The sequence below is a fragment of the Tamandua tetradactyla genome, chromosome 8, assembly GCF_023851605.1.
Source record: "Tamandua tetradactyla isolate mTamTet1 chromosome 8, mTamTet1.pri, whole genome shotgun sequence".
NCBI classification, from domain to species: Eukaryota; Metazoa; Chordata; class Mammalia; order Pilosa; family Myrmecophagidae; genus Tamandua; species Tamandua tetradactyla.
In genome coordinates this window covers 106,180,956-106,199,181 of record NC_135334.1, presented here as the reverse complement: position 1 = coordinate 106,199,181, position 18,226 = coordinate 106,180,956, and the positions used below count along the sequence as shown (strand labels likewise).

Below are 18,226 nucleotides of genomic sequence, written 5' to 3'. Positions count from 1 at the left end.
TGCTAATGCTACTGTAATTTAAGTCAATGAAATACTACATTTCAGTTAAAAATTAGGGAAAACAAAGAGAGAACTAAATAGGGATATAGTATAAGAGCAGCATTTAGGGTTTAGATGAAGTTAGAGACCGTGAATATGTAGAGACATCAATCCATGACGTGAAGATTTAAAATTCTCTACCAGTGTATAGCTATCCCTGTGTGAAATCGTCAGTAAGATGCATCAGAAGGACAGGCAAGGGACAGAGGAATGTACGGTTTTGTCAAGAGTTATTGAATGGTAAGAATAATGAAAGGAAACACGATGTTTTATTTAGTTTAATTCAATATTCCTAGAACCTAGGACTACTTGTTGAGTGAGTGGAATGGTTAAAATAATAAACCTCTGCAAAAAACAAATAAAACAGTAAAGCTGACAGACTATGAGAATGAAAAGAGAACTGGAACTCTCAAAATCAAAATACTTCTACGTTACCATTATGGAGGTGAAGGCAGTGATCAAGTTAAAAGAATAAGCAGATGTAGTCACAGCATAGAACTAGAGTTCAGTATATCAGCTGGTGGGGCAGTTTCCTGTGAAGATAAGACTTGGTGCCTCTTCAGAGACACTTAATGATGTGCAAAGGAACAGAGAATTAAGAAAAACATGAAACATTAATGTGCATCATAGAAAAACATGAAACATTAATGTACATCAGGTCCCAAATTTGGAATGGGATGGCATGGCACTCTGAAATAGGATGAGATTTGAAGGAGGATAGATTCTTATTAATTGCTTTATTTTTCCTTCTGTAAGCTTTTATATTGAACTTGTACATATTATAGAAAAGCACACAAGTCCTACGTATGTATCTTGATGAATTTTTACATCTGTATAACAACCACCTAGATAAGAAATGACCATTATCCCAGAAGCCTCCTTTATAACCCCTCCTAGTTCTTGTTAGCACTAGACATCAAAGGTGACCACCATTCTAATTTCTTTCACAATAGGTTAGTTTTGACTGTTTTTGAACTTTGAATGTTGACTCTTTTGTATCTCATCTCTTGTGCTCAATATTATGTCTGTGAAATTTATCCATATAGCATGTATCAGTAGTTCTTTGTTGATGAATTATATTTTCATTTTATGAAGGTGACAAAATTTTACTTGTTCACTCTGCTGTTGATGGACATTGGTTGGTTCCATTTGGAGCTTTTACAAATAGTATTGCTATGAAAATTCTGTCATTTGGTGCATATATATTCATACTTATGTTTGGGAAAGTGAAATTATTGGATCATAGGCTATGTTTATATTTGGTGGAGTAGATATTGCCAGAAAGTTTTCCATTGTAACTCCTTCCAGCAGCAATTTATACACTTGCTTGCTAATTCATGGTGCTATGTTTTTCTTGTGGGTTTTCATTTTAGTTACACTGGTGGGTGTGTAAGTAATTATTTTCTAAAATTAACTTTACTCTCCCCATTTGGGGTGCAAAACAAAATGCTAATTAAGTGGGTTCTGACATAAGACTGCCTGGCTTCAAATTCTGACTTTGTCACTTTTTGGTGGCATAACCTATGAAAGTTACTTTATTTCTCTAAGCTTTAAATCCTCTGTAAGGTTGAGACGATAATATCTATTTTATAGGGTTGTTAAGACAAATACATGAAACTATGTAACTATATCTCTCTGTGGTTTACCATATGCTCTGCATGTAGTAAGCGCTCAGTGATTGGTTGCTCTAACTGTTCTTTTTTTTTTTTTTCAAAGTTTAGAACTTGTAATTTGTCACAAAGTTACTGAAGCAAAAATCATGATAAAACCTTCTGCTTTCCTTTACACCCCTCCAATGCAAAAAACTATTCATATGGAAAAAATGGTTTTGTACATGGGGTGAATCTTAATATAACTCAAAAATTTACAAATAAGGGTTAACTCTGTTACTGAGCTCTTTAAAAAATGTATATAAATATCCATTCAAAACCAACAGGGCCTCGCCCTTGTAATATTATCTATATTGATTTCCAAGTAGACCACAGGACTGTATACTGTTTTAGAATGTCCTCGAAAGCTCTGTCATTGATCAGGTAATGTAGCAAGTAGGCTTTAAAGCAGGCAGGCCGCTCCCCCCCTTCTTCTGATTCAACTGCCTTCTCTGTGGAAAATCCCCAAACCCCCTCTTCTGACCTGCAGGAATGGGTAAAACTGCAGGCAAGCGAGATAAGACACATTTCTGAGATAAAAACCCCCTCTCCTAGAATTCAGGACCAGGTGAAACTGCAGGCAAGTGAGATAAGACCCCTGGGATGGGGACCCTCCCCTAACAGCTCATCTGCTTCCGTAACTCGTTTTGCACCTTAAACTGACCAATTGTTTGTCATTTAACATTGCTGGTGGCCATATTAAGTTTACCTTATCTCTAGCATATAACACGGTCTATAAAAGCTAAGGTTGCCTTTTGTTCAGGGCTCAGACTTTCAGAGGCTACTCGGCTGAGCCCTATGGCCATAGAAAATAAAACCTACTTCCTGAAACTTCGGAGCCTCAGCCTGGTTTATTCTATTTCTGTATAATGTTCCAGGAGGCTTAAAGCTTTGTCCCTCTTTTTGTGCAACAGTAACAGAGTAAAGATCCCAGAGTCCTTTCTTTCAAATGGAAGAGGGGTAGACAGGAGCAGAAGAAACTATTCAAACTTCTTTCCTTGTGGCTTGTGGTTTTTTCCATCTCCTCCTCCTCTGCTTCCTCTGAGATCTCCTTGCCCTCCAAAGCCTCCCCAGCCTCTGCCACCATCGAATCTTCCTCTGCCTCCTTTACTGCCACCTCTGCCTCCAAATCCTCCTCTGCCCTGCTGCAACCCCCAAATTTACCTTTGCCCTTAGGCTTGGCTCAGTCCCAAGTAACTTTGTTTCCATCAATTTCACTATTTTCCATGGCGTCCTTGACAGCTTTGGCATCTTCCTCACTGTTGAAGTCTATGAAACCAAGGCTTTTGGAGGATCCTGTTTTCTGGTCAGTGACTATCCTAGCATGAATGGAACCATTAAATGACTCCTTCAGTGTCTCTTTGGTGGTATCCTCAGACAGACCTTTGACAAAGAGAGTTCTGGATGGCTGACTTCTTGCATTAGGTGATCCCCTGGACCTGTGCAACTCCAGCCTGATTGCTCTGTCCCCAAGTTTTCTTTTATTACAGGAATTTAAAGCATCTTTAGCATCTTCAAATGAAGCAAATTGTATAAACCCTTTAAATTTGCCATTTTTTTTCCTGGGGCACCTTGATAGAAGTTGCCTTCTCAAATACTTCCTGAAGAGTTTCTTCTGCTGCATTGTAGGAAAGGTTGTTTAAAATCAGAGTTTTTGATTCACCACCCCAAGTGCTATTCTTTCCACCTCTATAATATTGACTTTGCCCCTTCCCTTCTTTGTAGTACAGAGAAATGGATAATCCATCGATCTTGTTCCCTGCTTCTCTTCCAGTGCTTTCTCTTCCTAGTGTATCAGCTTCTGTCTTAAATTCAATATAAAAATCCCTTTACTGTTCCCATCCTTGCTAACTAATCTGATTTCCACAGCATTTTAAAACACTTCTTTTATATATCCTGAGTGTCTTTGTAAGGCAGATTTTTGACCCAAAGTGTTCTGGCATCTTGATCTTTCCCTACTGTCTTTTCCCTTTGGTTTCTCTAATGTTACTGCCAAAGATGTTTGAACTTGTGAACTGCAAGGATTTTAAGGTCTTTAGCAGATTCAAAATCCACATAGCCAAACTTCCTAGACACACCAATTCTGACGTCCATGACAGCAAGATAATTTTTAGTAAAATGGTCACTGACCCCCATTTTTAATTCAGGAGCTAATTTGTTGAACTTCAGATTTCCAAGAAAAAGAGTGAAAGCTGTAGTTTCTAATGCTCCTACTTTCTGTTTCTTGGCTTTAGGAGTGGATTTCTGCTTGGAAATTTTCTTCTTTCATTTTCCAAGTGCTTCTTTGCCAGGCTCTTCCTCGTGTTCCTCCTCCTCCTCTTCTTCATCGTCCTCTTTATCCTCAGCCATGCTCTTGGCCTTCACATGAACAGCTTTTGTAGGAACTTTTTTCCCCTGGCTGGCGTAGTCTCTATAGCTTCTTCTTGAGAGTCATCTTCTTCATCATCTTCATCATCCTCATCATCCTCATCCTCTGAGGCAGAAGCAGTAGCTGCTACTTTCATCACTGCTGGGGTTTAGATTTTTCCTCATCCTTATCCTTTTCCTCTCTGTCTTCATCCTCCTCCTCACCACTGTCCTCCTTAGCACGTTTGCATTCTTCGCCCTCTAGGCTGAGGCGATGGCTCCTTCTTACCGGGGGTTTTCATGATCACTGCCTTGCCGGGAGTGGTTCCCTTCTTGCCAGGTGTTGCTACTGCTTTCACTGGTGTACTGTCCTCTTGGCCTGAATGGCTGCTGCCTTTTCACCAGGGATGACAGCTGCTTTCTTGGCAGATGTGGCAACTGCAGCCTTTTTTGTTGGGGAAACCACCACCTTCTTTGCTGGAGTTGCATGGCCTTCTTGCCTTTTTTTCTGAGGAACGACAACCTCTTCTCCACTGCTATTTTCTTCTTTATGTTCTGACATTTCCTTATTCATCACTATCTTCTTCTACTTCCTTTGGGGGAGAACCTATTTTCTTGGGTTCACCTTTATTTTTATAGGCCATCCCGAGCTTTACCATGATGGTGGCTTATGATGGCAGTGTGGGGCATATGGGTGGCACAGATGAGCCCTGAGGAACACAAGTGATGTCAATGGCAGCCGTAGCTACTGAAGATGCTGGAGTGTACCCCTTGGCTGCTCAAGACTGAGGCCAAAGCTCTAATCATTGTTACTATTATTTGTGTGTCACCAATTATATCTAGAGACATATTTACACATTTTCTTATTCATGATATGCTATATTTTAGTCCTGAAAAATGGTATTAAACTGGGAAGTGGAGTTACTATTTAAACATTTATCATTGACTTTCCTCTCATCCATCTTGTACCCTCCTTCTCACAACAATATTTAAGGGTCATTTCATTTAAGGATATGTGATACGGGGATCTTCAGTCATGACTTGATAGGAGGACAACCAGCCTTTTCTGTTTTTTCTCGTTTGAAGCAAGTTTCAGACTGTTTCGGGGGTGGCAAGGGGAAGGAATTACAGATCTGTTCACAGCAGCTGCACAAAATACTAGCCATATAACCAGGAGAGAATTTGGCTCAAATTAAAATCCCAGGGCTTTTTGTTACCATCATAATCATTATTGTATCAATTAAGATTCGTTCGGGTATTCACAGTGGCTTGGGCACCGTATCAAGAAAGGAAGCTGATGGTTTACAGGAATGGTTTTAACCATTTTGCTAATGTATGGTTCTGGCCCAAAAGCAGAAATAAATCATTAATTTTTTTTTAATTCAACAGCACTTGGAATCATAAAATGTTAGAACTAGAAAAGGATCTAGCAATTCTGCTGCATAGCTTCTTCATTTAGAGGTTGATGAAACTCATTTCCAGAAAGGGTAATGCTACACAACCAATATGTAAGTCACAGTTGGTAAAGATTACATAACCAGAAGGTAACTGGGAAATATAAGACTCAGACCCAGGTCTTCCAACCCCAAGTATAGTTTCCTCCACTATCGCATTCTATAAGTAAGGATCTCAATCTATAGGTAAGGATAAAATTCCCAGAAAAAACAGAAAAAATAATATCACTCTTCTTTTGGATGTTCTTTAGGAAAATTGGGAGTCAAGCCATTAGGTTCTACTGGTTCTGTCTTGTCTATAATAATTACTGTTACTGATAGGAAGAGAAGGTATTGATGGCTTTGGTGATGCTGCTTTGGCTTTAGGCCTTATTTAGGTTCACAATTCTAATTTTTTTTTTTTTTTTGCATGGGCAGGCACTGGGAATCGAACCTGGGTCTCTGGCATGGCAGGCGAGAACTCTGTCTGCTGAGCCACTGTGGCCTGCCCACAATTCTAAATATTTCGGGAATTTCATGTAAGAACAATTATTTAAACCTTTGGGCAGATCTTTGAAAAGCTACAGCTTGGGAGCCAGCAGAAGGGAAATAGGACATTGTTTTCCAATTTTACCAAATTTCTCTTAATTCTATTTTACCTTTTGTTCATCTCTCCCACATATTGATATATTCCTTGACAGTGCTGGGAAAAGTACAACTCTATCCTGCACTATTCTGGAGGGCAGACATGCCTCTATCATTGAGTCATAATTTTATCTAACTTCTTGGTCGATATGCTATCAAAATGGCTGGGTTTAGAAAATTCTTAAACATAGTTGGGAGTTTGTTTATATCTCTGTCACATACTTTTCTTAATAATATTGTGTCAGGTAAGTTATTTTTAAACATTACTTACAATCAGATCAACTATATAGATGCTTTCACCTCTAATAATTACTTCTAGGATAAAACTGGCAGTGTAATAAGGCTTGAAATTATCTCTTAGTGCTATGAATTTTTTTCTGTATTAGGATAAGTGTTCTGCCTCCAAAGAAAGTTTGAAATTATGAATTTTTATAGCTAGAGTTTTAGAAATAAAATTCAAGTATCAGTTATTTGAAGTAAACAGCTACTCATTTTTCAAAAATCTTATGTACATTTACCCATTCCTTACTGATTTGTTTACAAAAATGAAAATGAAATGAGTTTGCCTTTAGAGTTCATAAGAGACTGATACAAAACAGATCCCTGAACACTTTAACATCTGTCTGAGTCATATGTGTGGGGCAACATGGAGGCATAGAAGACAGGCAGCCAATCCAGTAGGGGTGGTCCAAAATATTTCCCAGTGGAGGGTAACCTGAGCTAGGTCAGAAAGGATAAATGCATGAAAAGGATAAAGTGTACTGGATGCATTCCTTATCTGACATGTCCCCTTCCATCACTGCCTTTCCCCCACCCAAAGGTTATGGTGTTAGTACCCATTCATTACATGAATACACTGTGTCCCTGGGCCACAGAATTTTGGTTCATGAATATTCTCCAAATGCATTATATGGATAAGCCCTGAAGGAGAGTGCTTACATAGGTTAATATACAAAAACTGGGAAAAGTGTTTTCTTTTTGCCCTTGCCCTTGCCCTTCCCTCATGCTCTTCCCCCTTCTCTGCTTCTTTCTCTCTTTGTCCTCTTCCTCCTTTTTCTTTTGTTAGCTCCTGGCATTCAAGGAAAGCTTTTTCATAATGGATTAGAATATTCAGTTATTGTTAACGTATCAGTTCTCTCCAAATTAACCTATAGATTCGTTGCAACCCTAGTTAAAGAGTCAGCAAGTTTTTAATATTGTAAAAATTGACAACCTGAATCTAAAATCTACATGGAAATGTAAAATGACTTTTAATAACCAAATGATTTTGGAAAATTCTGATTTCCTTACTTACTATAGGGCTATAGTGATTACGACAGCGTGTTTTTGGCATAAAGGTAGACATACAGATTGCTGAATAGAATAGAAAGTTATAAAATAGACCCACACGTAATGGCCAACTGTTTTTTATCAAAGATGGCAAGTTAATGGGCAAAGGATAATATTTTCAACAAGTGGTACTGAAAGTCAACGGAACCTAGAAGAGAGAGGAGAGCTCATTGCCATGTGACAGAAGGGAGAGATTCAAGCCAAGGAACAGCAAGAATTGCAGTAAGCCGGTGTGCTGGTTTGAAACTGCTATGTACCCCAGAAAAGCCATGTTCTTCTAATCCAATCTTATAGGTACAGACCTAGTGGCATTGGGACCTTTTGATTAAGTTGTTTCTGTGGAAATGGGGCCCACTCAATTCAAGGTGGGTGTGCCAGTTTGAAAGGATTTATGTACCCTAGAAAAGCCATGTTTTAATCCTAATCAATCTTGGGACTTTACGCATTCTACTTGGGCCTTGATTAGTTTACTGGAATCCTTTAAAAGAGGAAGCATTTTGGGGAGAGTTGCTTTTTAGAATGACAAGAGCCAGAGCCCATACAACTGTAGCCCTTTGGAGCTGAAGGAATATGCCCTCTGGGGAACTTCATGAAGCAAGAGGCCTGGAGAGGAAGCTAGCAGACATTGCCATTTTTGCTACCTGCCTTTCCAGTTGAGAGAGAAAACCTGAACTTCATTGGCCTTTCTTGAGTGAAGGTGACCTCTTGTTGGTGCCTTAATTTGGGCATTTTCACAGGCTTAGAACTATAAACTTGTAACTTATTAAATTCCCCTTTTAAAAAGCCGTTCTGTTTCTGGTATTTTGCATTCCAGCAGCTAGCAAACTAGAACAGTGGGTCTTAATCCTTTTACTGGATCCCTTTATGAAGAGAATAAAAGTCAGAAAACAGAGAGAGAACTCAGAGTTGACACAGAGAACAGAGAGATAAATCCAAGTGACAGATGTTTGGAGCAGAAGGATAACACCCCAGAAGACATCAGAAGCTGAGAGAGCTGTTTGAAACTAAAAGCCAGGAGAGAAGGACAGCAGATGTCACCACGTGCCTTTCTATGCGAGAGAGAAACCCCAGATGCTATAGGCCTTTCTTGAGTGAAGGTATCCTCTTGTTGATGCCTTAATTTGGATATTTTCATGTCTTAGAACTGTAAATTTAAAACCTAATAAATTCCCTTTTTAAAAGCCAATCCATTTCTAGTATATTGCATTCTGGCAGCATTAGCAAACCAAAACACTGTATCACAGAAAAACCAAGGACCAAGGATTGCTAGCAGAGAACCCCAGATTGCCAGTCTTCTTGAAAAAAGCATCGCCTATAGCATTTGAACTGGATTTGAACTTTTTCTAGCCTTAAAACCATGAATCAATACATTTGTTTAAGCCAACCCATTGTATGGTATTTGTTTCAGCAGCTAAGAAACTAAAACGGTAGGGGAGGTTAATTGGTTTTGCATATGGGCATGCAATTGTTTTAGCACCAGTTGTTGAAAAGACTGTCCTTTCTCCATTGTTACCTTGGCGTCTTTTTTTAAAACTAATTCACTATATTTATATGGGTCTATTTCTGTATAGTCCATTCTGTTTCATTTATCTATATATAACATGCTTTCTTAATTAGTGTGGTATTCTAAAAGCAATATATTAAAATGAGTAAATAGATAAGGGATTGCATCACTTTTTTACATGAAATAAATGTTTTATGTCTTGATGGCGGGTACTGCTGAACTACTAAATGAATGGATAAAATCACTGAGCTCCACTTTTGAGGAAGGAATAATCCTAGAGAAAAAATTGACAAGTAAAAATATCAATACATTTTTGTGAATGTTATCAATCAGGGTTCTTGTTGGGGACACAATTTGATTAATTTGAAAATATAATGAAAATGTGGTCAGGCCTGTAGGTGAAGGGGAGTGTCTTAATTTCCTAGGTTTGCTATAACAAAGCACCACAAACTTGGTGGCTTAAAACAATATGTTTATTATCTCATCCTTCTGGAGGGTAGAAGTATGAAATCAAGGTTTTGGCAATGCCATTATCTTCTGACAATTTGAGAGCCAGGTCTTGAGTCACTGTATCCTACATCCTGAAACTACAGCCCTAATTTCTCAACTATTTGAGGGAAATATGATTAAACCCAAATATCCTATTAATTCACAAAACCTCTCCACAAAATTAGAAGAGAGAGAAAAAAAAAACTTAATTGTGGAGTAAGTATTTAACAGGCAATCCACTAAAGAAACTGCAAAGATAGAAAGAAATCTTACCCAGAGATTTATATATAGCCAAGCAGATATAACCTATTACATGGCATGTTCTCAAGATAAATGATTACTAGTCCTCAAGTATGAGGATTTGACAGCACTGTTTGTTATAAGTAGATTCTTCATAAATTCTCCTGGTACTGGGGTTAACATTTGTGTTAAACTAATTGCCTTTATCCAAAGGAAAAATAAACTCATACTTTTGTTTAATAACATTTTTATTGTGAAATATAACACATATACAAAAAAATTCAAAGTACATTTTAACAAGTAGTTATGAAACATATTTCAAATTTTGGTATGGGTTCCAGTTCCACAATTTCCTGTTTTTCCTTCTAGCTGTTCCAAGACACTGTTGACTAAGAGAAATATCAATGTCATGATTCAGCAGTCATATTTATGTATTAAATCCTATTTTCTATGTTATACCTCCTCCTTCTACTTTGATCCTTCTCCTAGTTTTTAAGGATACTTGGGCTATGCTCTTTCTAAAATTTTCATTTAGAAAAAGGGTGTCAACAATATAGGATAGTGGGATGGAACTAATTGATGTTCTTGGAGAGGCTGGTCTCTCTGGGTTTCAGGACCTATCTGGCGTAGGAACCATCTGGAGGTTGTAGGTTTCTGGCAAGTAAACTTAGTGGGTGAAACTTTTGTGAAATCCCACATAGAGCCCTTGGTGTTCCTTAGAGTTAATAGGAATGATGTTGGTTGGGGTTTGGCTAACCATAGCAATTAGCAGTATCTAGCTGAAGCTTGCATAAGAGTAGCCTCCAGAAAAACCTCTTGACTCTATTTGAACTCTTTAGCCACTAATAACTTGTTTTTTTTACATTTCTTTTTCCCCTTTTGGTCAGGAAGGCATTGTTAATCCCATGTTGCTAGGGCCAGACTCATCCTTGGGAGTCATAGCCCATGTTGTCAGGGAGTCTTACACCCCTAGATGTCATGTCCCACATAGTGGGGAGGGCAATGATTATCCTTGTTGAGGTGAGATTACAGAGGGAGAGGCTACATCTAAACCACTAAAGAGGTTTTCCAGAAGCAAGTTTTAGGCTTAATTATAGGTAGGCTTAGCTTCTCTGCTACAGAAATATTTCATAAGAACAAGCCTCAAGGTTAAGGACTTGGGAATTCCTAACATTTGAGAGAGTATCAGGACTTTCCCAGATGGGTAAGTTTAATAGTGCTATAGTTTTTTTCTTCAGTCCCACTAGGGACTTTGCCAATATGTTTTTTTTTTTTTAACATTTGATCATTCTGTTCTACATATACAATCAGTAATTCACAATATCATCACATAATTGCATATTCATCATCATAATCATGTCTTGGAACATTTGCATCTATTCAGAAAAAGAAATAAAAAGAAAATGGTAAAAAATTCATACATACCATACCCCCACCCCTCCCCCTCATTGATCACCAGCATTTCAATCTAAATTTATTCTAACATTTGTTCCCCCTATTATTCATCTTTATTCCATATGTTTTACTCATCTGTTGATAAGATAGATAAAAGGAGCATCAGACACAAGGTTTTCACAATCACACAGTCATGTTGTTGTGAAAGCTATATCATTATTCAAGAAACATGACTCCTGGAACACAGCTCCACATTTTCAGGCAGTTCCCTCCAGCCTCTCCACTACATCTTGAGTAACAAGGTGATATCTATTTAATGCATAAGAATAAACTCCAGGATAACCTCTCTATGATCTGTTTGGAACCTCTCAGCCATTGACACTTTATTTTTGTCTCATTTCACTCCTCGCCCTTTTGGTCAAGAAGGTTTTCTCAATCCCCTGTTGTAAAGTCTTAACTCATTCTAGGGTTTTTCTCAATCCCTTGATGCTGAGTCTCAGCTCATTCCAGGAATTCTGTCCCACATTGCCAGGAAGGTCCACACCTCTGGGAGTCATGTCCCACGTAGACATGGGGAGGGTGGTGAGTTTGCTTGTGTTGGCTGGAGAGAGAGGCCACATCTGAGCAACAAAAGGGGTTCTTTTGGGGGTGATTCTTAGGCCTAATTTTAAGTAGGCTTGACCTATCCTTTGTGGGGTTAAGTTTCATATGAACAAACCCCAAGACTGGGGGCTCAGCCTGTAGCTTTGATTGTCTACACTGCTTATGAGAATATCAAGAATTCAACTTGGGGAAGTTGAATTTTCCCCCTTCCTCACCATTCTCCGAAGGGGACTTTGCAAATACTTTTTTATTCTCTGTTCAAATCACTCTGGGATTTATTGGGGCATCACTCTGGACAAGCCAACAAAATCTTATGTCCTACTCAAGGATCCATGTACTTATGGTGTTCATTTAAGCTGTCTACATAAGTTATATTAGGAAATGCACTAGTCAAAATACAAATTTTGTACCAAATAAACATTTTTTGCTTTAGTCTCACACATAAGGTAAAATTTAAAAATACTAATTACCATCTATTTTCAGTACCCTGCATTAACAATATTCCTTTGTTCTTCCTCATGCAAAAACATTTTTTTTAATTTGTACATTTAGTCACTATATTGTACACTCTAGGCATTCCTAGATTATACCATCTTAGTCTTTATCATCTATCTTTCTGATTTCATTTGTGTCCCCAGCCCTCCTCCCTCTATCATTCTCACATTCAGCTTCATTCAGTGTTTTAACATAAATGTATTACAGTTAGGTAGTATTGTGCTGTCCATTTCTGAGTTTTTTTATCCAGTCCTGTTGCACAATTTGTATCCCTTCAGCTCCACTTACCCCATATCTTGCCCTATTTCTATCTCCTGATGGTCTCTGTTACCAATGAAATTCTCCAAGTTTATTCACTAATGTCAGTTCATATCAGTGAGACCATACAGTATTTGTCCTTTTGTTTCTGGCTAATCTCACTCAGCATAGTGTCCTTCAGGTCTATCCATGTTGTTACATACTTCATAACCTTATTCTGTCTTACAGCTGCATAATATTCCATTGTATGTACATACCACAGTTTGTTTAGCCACTCATCTGTTGATGGCCATTTTGGCTGTTTCCATCTCTTCACAGTTGTAAATAATGCTGCTATAAACATTGGTGTGCAAATGTCCGTTTGTGTCCTTGCCCTCTTGTCCTCTGAGTAGATACCTAGCAATGGTATTGCTGGATCATATAGCAATTTTATATTTAGCTTTTTGAGGAATGGCCAAACTGCCTTCCACAGCAGTGGTAACATTTGACATTCCCACCAACAGTGGAAAAGTTTGCCTCTTTCTCCACATCCTCTCCAGCATTTGTCATTTTCTGTTTTATTGATAATGGCCATTCTGGTGGGAGTGAGATGATGTCTTATTGTGGTTTTGATTTGCATTTCTCTAATAGCCAGGGTAGTTGATCATCTCTTCATGTGCTTTTTGGCCATTTGTATTTACTCTTCTGAGAAGTGTCTGTTCAAGTCTTTTGCACATTTTGTAATTGGGTTGGCTGTCTTTTTCTTGTTGAGTTGAACAATCTCTTTATAAATTCTGGATATACTACCTTTATGTGATATATAATTTCCAAATATTGTTTCCCATTGTGTAGGCTGTCTTTCTACTTTCTTGATGAATTTCTTTGATGCACAAAAGTGTTTAATTTTGAGGAGTTCCCATTTATTTATTTATTTCTTCAGTGCTCTTGCTTTGGGTGTAAGGTCTAGGAAACCGCCTCCACTTATAAGATTTATAAGATATTTCCCTACATTTTCTTCTAACAGTTTTATGGTTTTAGATCTAATGTTTAGGTCTTTGATCCATTTTGAGTTAATTTCTGTATAGGGTGTGAGATACGGGTCCTCTTTCATTCTTTTGCATAAGGATATCCAGTTCTCTAGGCACCATTTATTGAAGAGACTGTTTTGTCCCAGGTGAGTTGGCTTGACTGCCTTATCAAAGATCAATTGTCCATAGATGAGAGGTTCTATATCTGAACACTCTATTCTATTCCATTGGTCAGTATATCTATCTTTATGCCACTACCATGCTCTTTTGACCACTGTAGCTTCATAAAACACCTTAAAGTCAGATACCATCAGACCTCCGACTTCATTTTTTTTCCCTCAGGATACTTTTAGCTATTTGGGGCACCCTGCCCCAGATAAATTTGGTTATTGTTTTTTCTATTTCTGAAAAGTAAGTTGTTGGGATTTTAATTGGTATTGCATTGAATCTGTAAATCAATTTAGGTAGAATTGACATCTTAACTATATTTAGTCTTCCAGTCCATGAACGCAGATTCCATCTATTTAGGTCTTCTGTGATTTCTTTTAACAATTTCTTGTAGTTTTCTTTGTATAGGTTTTTTTTGTCTCTTTGTTAAATTTATCCCTAAATATTTTATTCTTTTGGTTGCAATTGTAAATGGAATTCTTTTCTTGATTTCCCCTCAGATTGTTCAGTACTAGTGTATAGAAACACTACAGATTTTTGAGTGTTGATCTTGTAACCTGTGACTTTGCTGTATTCATTTATTACCTCTAGTACTCTTGCTGTGGATTTTGGGGATTTTTTGACATATAGTATCATATCATCTGCAAACAGTGATAGTTTTACTTCTTCCTTTCCAATTTTGATGCCTTGTATTTCTTTTTCTTGTCTGATTGCTCTGGCTAGAACTTCCAACACGATGTTGAATAACAGTGGTGATAGTGGACATCCTTGTCTTGTTCCTGATCTTAGGGGGAAAGTTTTCAGTTTTTTCCCATTGAGGATGATGTTAGCTGTGGGTTTTTCATATATTCCCTTTATCATATTGAGGAAGTTCCCTTGTATTCCTATCCTTTGAAGTGTTTTCAACAGGAAAGAATGTTGAATTTTGTCAAATGCCTTGTCTGCATCAATCGAGATGATCATGTGGTTTTTCTGCTTTGATTTGTTAATTTGGTGTATTACATTAATTGATTTTCTTATGTTGAACCATCCTTGCATACCTGGGATGAATCCTAATTGGTCATGATGTATAATTCTTTTAATGTGTTGCTGGATTCAATGTTCTAGAATTGTGTTGAGGATTTTTGCATCTATATTCATTAGAGAGATTGGTCTGTAGTTTTCTTTTCTTTGTAATATCTCTGTCTGGCTTTGGTATGAGGGTGATGTTGGCTTCATAGAATGAGTTAGGTAGCTTCCATCCTCTTCAATTTTTTTGAAGAGTTTGAGGAGAGTTGGTATTAATTCTTTCTGGAATGTTTGGTATAATTGACATGTGAAGCCATCTGGTCCTGGACTTTTCTTTTTGGGGATCTTCTTAATGACTGATTTAATTTCTTTACTTGTGATTGGTTTGTTGAGGTTGTCTATCTCTTCTCGAGTCAAAGTTGGTTGTTCATGCCTTTCTAGAAAGTTGTCCATTTCATCTACATTGTCATGTTTATTAGCATAAAGTTGTTCTTAGTATCCTGACATTACTTCCTTTATTTCTGTGGGGTCAGTGGTATGTCTTCTCTTCCATTTCTGATCTTATTTATCTGCAACCTCTCTCTTCTTCTTTTTTGAATCTTGCTAAAGGTCCATCAATCTTATTGATTTTCTCAGAGAAACAGCTTCTGGTTTTGTTGATCGTCTCAATTGTTTTCATGTTCTTAATTTCATTTATTTCTGCTGTAATCTTCATTATTTCTTTCCTTTCGCTTGCTTTGGGGTTAGTTTGCTGTTCTTTCTCTACTTCTTCCAAGTGGACAGTTAATTCCTCGATTTTTGCCCGTTCTTCTTTTTTGATATAGGCATTGCAGGCAATAATTTTCCCTCTTAGCCCTGCCTTTACTGCATCCCATAGGTTTTGATATGTTGTGTTTTCATTTTCATTTGCCTTGAGATATTTCTGATTTCTCTTGTAATTTCTTCTTGACCCACTGGTTGTTTAAAAGTGTATTGTTGAACATCCACATGTTTGTGAATTTTCTGGCACTCTGCCTATTATTGATTTCCAACTTCATTTCTTTATGATCTGAGAATGTGTTTTGTATGATTTCAGTATTTTAAAGTTTATTGAGACTTGCTTTGTGACCCAGCATATTGTCTATCCTTGAGAATGATCCATGAGCACTTGAGAAAATGGTGTATCCTGCTATTGTAGAGTGTAATGTCTATAAATGTCTGTTAAGTATAGCTCATTTATTGTATTATTCAAATTCTTTGTTTCTTTATTGATCCTCTGTATAGATGTTCTGTCCATTGATGAGAGTGGGGAATTGAAGTCTCCAACTATTATGGTAGATGTGTCTATTTCTCTTTTCAGTGTTGGCCTCATGTATTTTGGAGCATTCTGGCTTGATGCATCAATATTTATTATTGTTATGTCTTCTTGTTGAATTGTTCCTTTTATTAATATATAGTGTCCTTCTTTGTCTCTTTTAACTGTTTTACATTTGAAGTCTAATTTGTTGGGTATTAGTATAGCTACTCCTGCTCTTTTCTGATTGTTATTTGCATGAAATATCTTTTCCCAACCTTTCACTTTCAACCTATGTTTATCCTTGGGTCTAAGATGTGTTTCCTGTAGACAGCATATAGATGGGTCCTGTTTTTTAATCCAATCTGCCAGTCTATGTCTTTTGATTGGGGAGTTTAATCCATTAACATTTAATGTTATTACTATACAGGTAGTACTTTCTTCTACCATTTTGCCTTTTGGGTTTTATATGTCATATCTAGTTTTTCTTCTTTTTATCTTCACTGATAGTCTTCCTTTCTACACTCTTCTCCACACCTTTCTCTTCTGTCTTTTTGTGTCTATCTCTAATGCTCCCTTTAGTATTTCTTGCAGAGCTTGTCTCTTGGTCACAAATTCTCTCAGTGATTTTTTCATCTGAAAATGTTTTAATTTCTCCCTCATTTTTGAAGGACAGTTTTGCTGGATATAGAATTCTTGGCTGGCAGGTTTTCTCTTTTAACCACTGTCTTCTTGCCTCCATGGTTTCTGCTGAGAAATCTATACATAGTCTTATTGGGTTTCCCTTTATGTGATGGATTGCTTTCCTATTGCTGCTTTTAAGATTCTCTCTTTCTCTTTGACTTCTGACATTCTGATTAGTAAGTGTCTGGGAGTCTGTCTGTTTGGATCTATTCTCTTTTGGGCACACTGCACTTCTTGGATCTGTAATTTTAAGTCTTTCGAAAGAGTTGGAAAATTTTCTGCGATAATTTCCTCCATTAGTTTTTCCCCTCCTTTTCCCTTCTCTTCTCCTTCTCAGACACCCACAACACGTATATTCATGCACTTCATATTGTCATTCAATTCCCTGAGTCCTTGCTCATATTTTTCCAACTTTTCCCTATATTGTCTTTTGCTTGTCAGATTTCAGATGTTCCGTACTCCAGTTCACTAATCCTATTTTGTGCCTCTCGAAATTTAACATTGTAGGTTTCCATTGTTTTTTTCATTTCTTCTACTGTGTCTTTCATTCCCATGAGCTCTGTGATTTGTTTTTTTCAGACTTTCTATTTCTTCTTTTTGTTCATTCCTTGCCTTCTTTATATCCTCCCTCAATTCATTGATTTGATTTTTAATGAGGTTTTCCATGTCTGTTCATACATTCTGAATTAATTGTTTCAATTCCTGTATCTCATTCGAATTGTTGGGTTGTTCCTTTGACTGGGCCGTATCTTCAATTTTCCTAGTGTAATTTGTTATTTTTTGCTGGTGTCTAGGCCTTTAATTAACTTAATTAGTTATTCTGGAGATTATTTTCACTTCTTTTACCTAGGGTTTTCTTGCTGGATGAATTTGTTGTCTGTCTGTTCTTTGACATTCAGTTCAGCTTTTTCTGGACCTCTAACTTAGGTTTTGTTTAACAGAGGGGAATTTTTCAGTTCTTGCTTTCTTGTTTCTTGCCCTGCCTGTATGGTGCCTTTCCCCCATCCCCCTCCCTTAGGAAGGTCTACCTAGGTTTTATAGACCCCAGCCCGATTTTCCCAGACCAAATTGGCCTCCTGTCAGGAGGAAAGTGTCACCTGCATCAATTTTCCCTGAGGGTGAGACCCAGCAGGTTGAAAGACTTTTCTGTGAAATCTCTGGACTCTGTTTTTCTTATCCTGCCCAGTATGTGGTGCTTGTCTGCCTGCAGGTCCCACCAGCATAAGATGCTGTGGTACCTTTAACTTTGGCAGGCTCTCCCTGCTGGGGGCGTGGTGGAGACAGAGGAGAAGTTGTAGGCTGGTTTTAATGGCTTCAAATTACCAAGCCCTGGTGTCTGAATTCCTTGAGGGAGGGATTCCACCTGAGTTGGGCTTCACGCCTCCCCTGGGGAAGGCACAGCCTCCAGAGAAGCCCTCAGACAAGCTTGTTTCTACCTATGCCTGGGGCAGCTGCAGCCTGAGAAGTTCTGCTGCTGTATCCAAAGGATACACAGCCTGTGTAGAAACACAGCCACAAAAACCTCTCTTTCTTTTTTTTCTCTTTTTCTGTCAGCCCTGCCCCCTTGGCACCGGGGCAAAAATGAGGGACCTCCACTTTGACCACTTTCACCTTAGCTGGGGGCTTATTTTTAGTTGTCAGAATTTGTTAATTAATTCCAC

The 18,226-nt window shown here is 37.8% G+C and overlaps 1 pseudogene; it reads right to left on the bottom strand.

Annotated features, from left to right (window-relative positions):
* Window positions 1-2,668: 2,668 nt before the first annotated feature.
* LOC143643724 (nucleolin pseudogene) lies at window positions 2,669-4,693 on the bottom strand (annotated as a pseudogene).
* Between the last annotated feature and the right edge of the window lie 13,533 nt (window positions 4,694-18,226).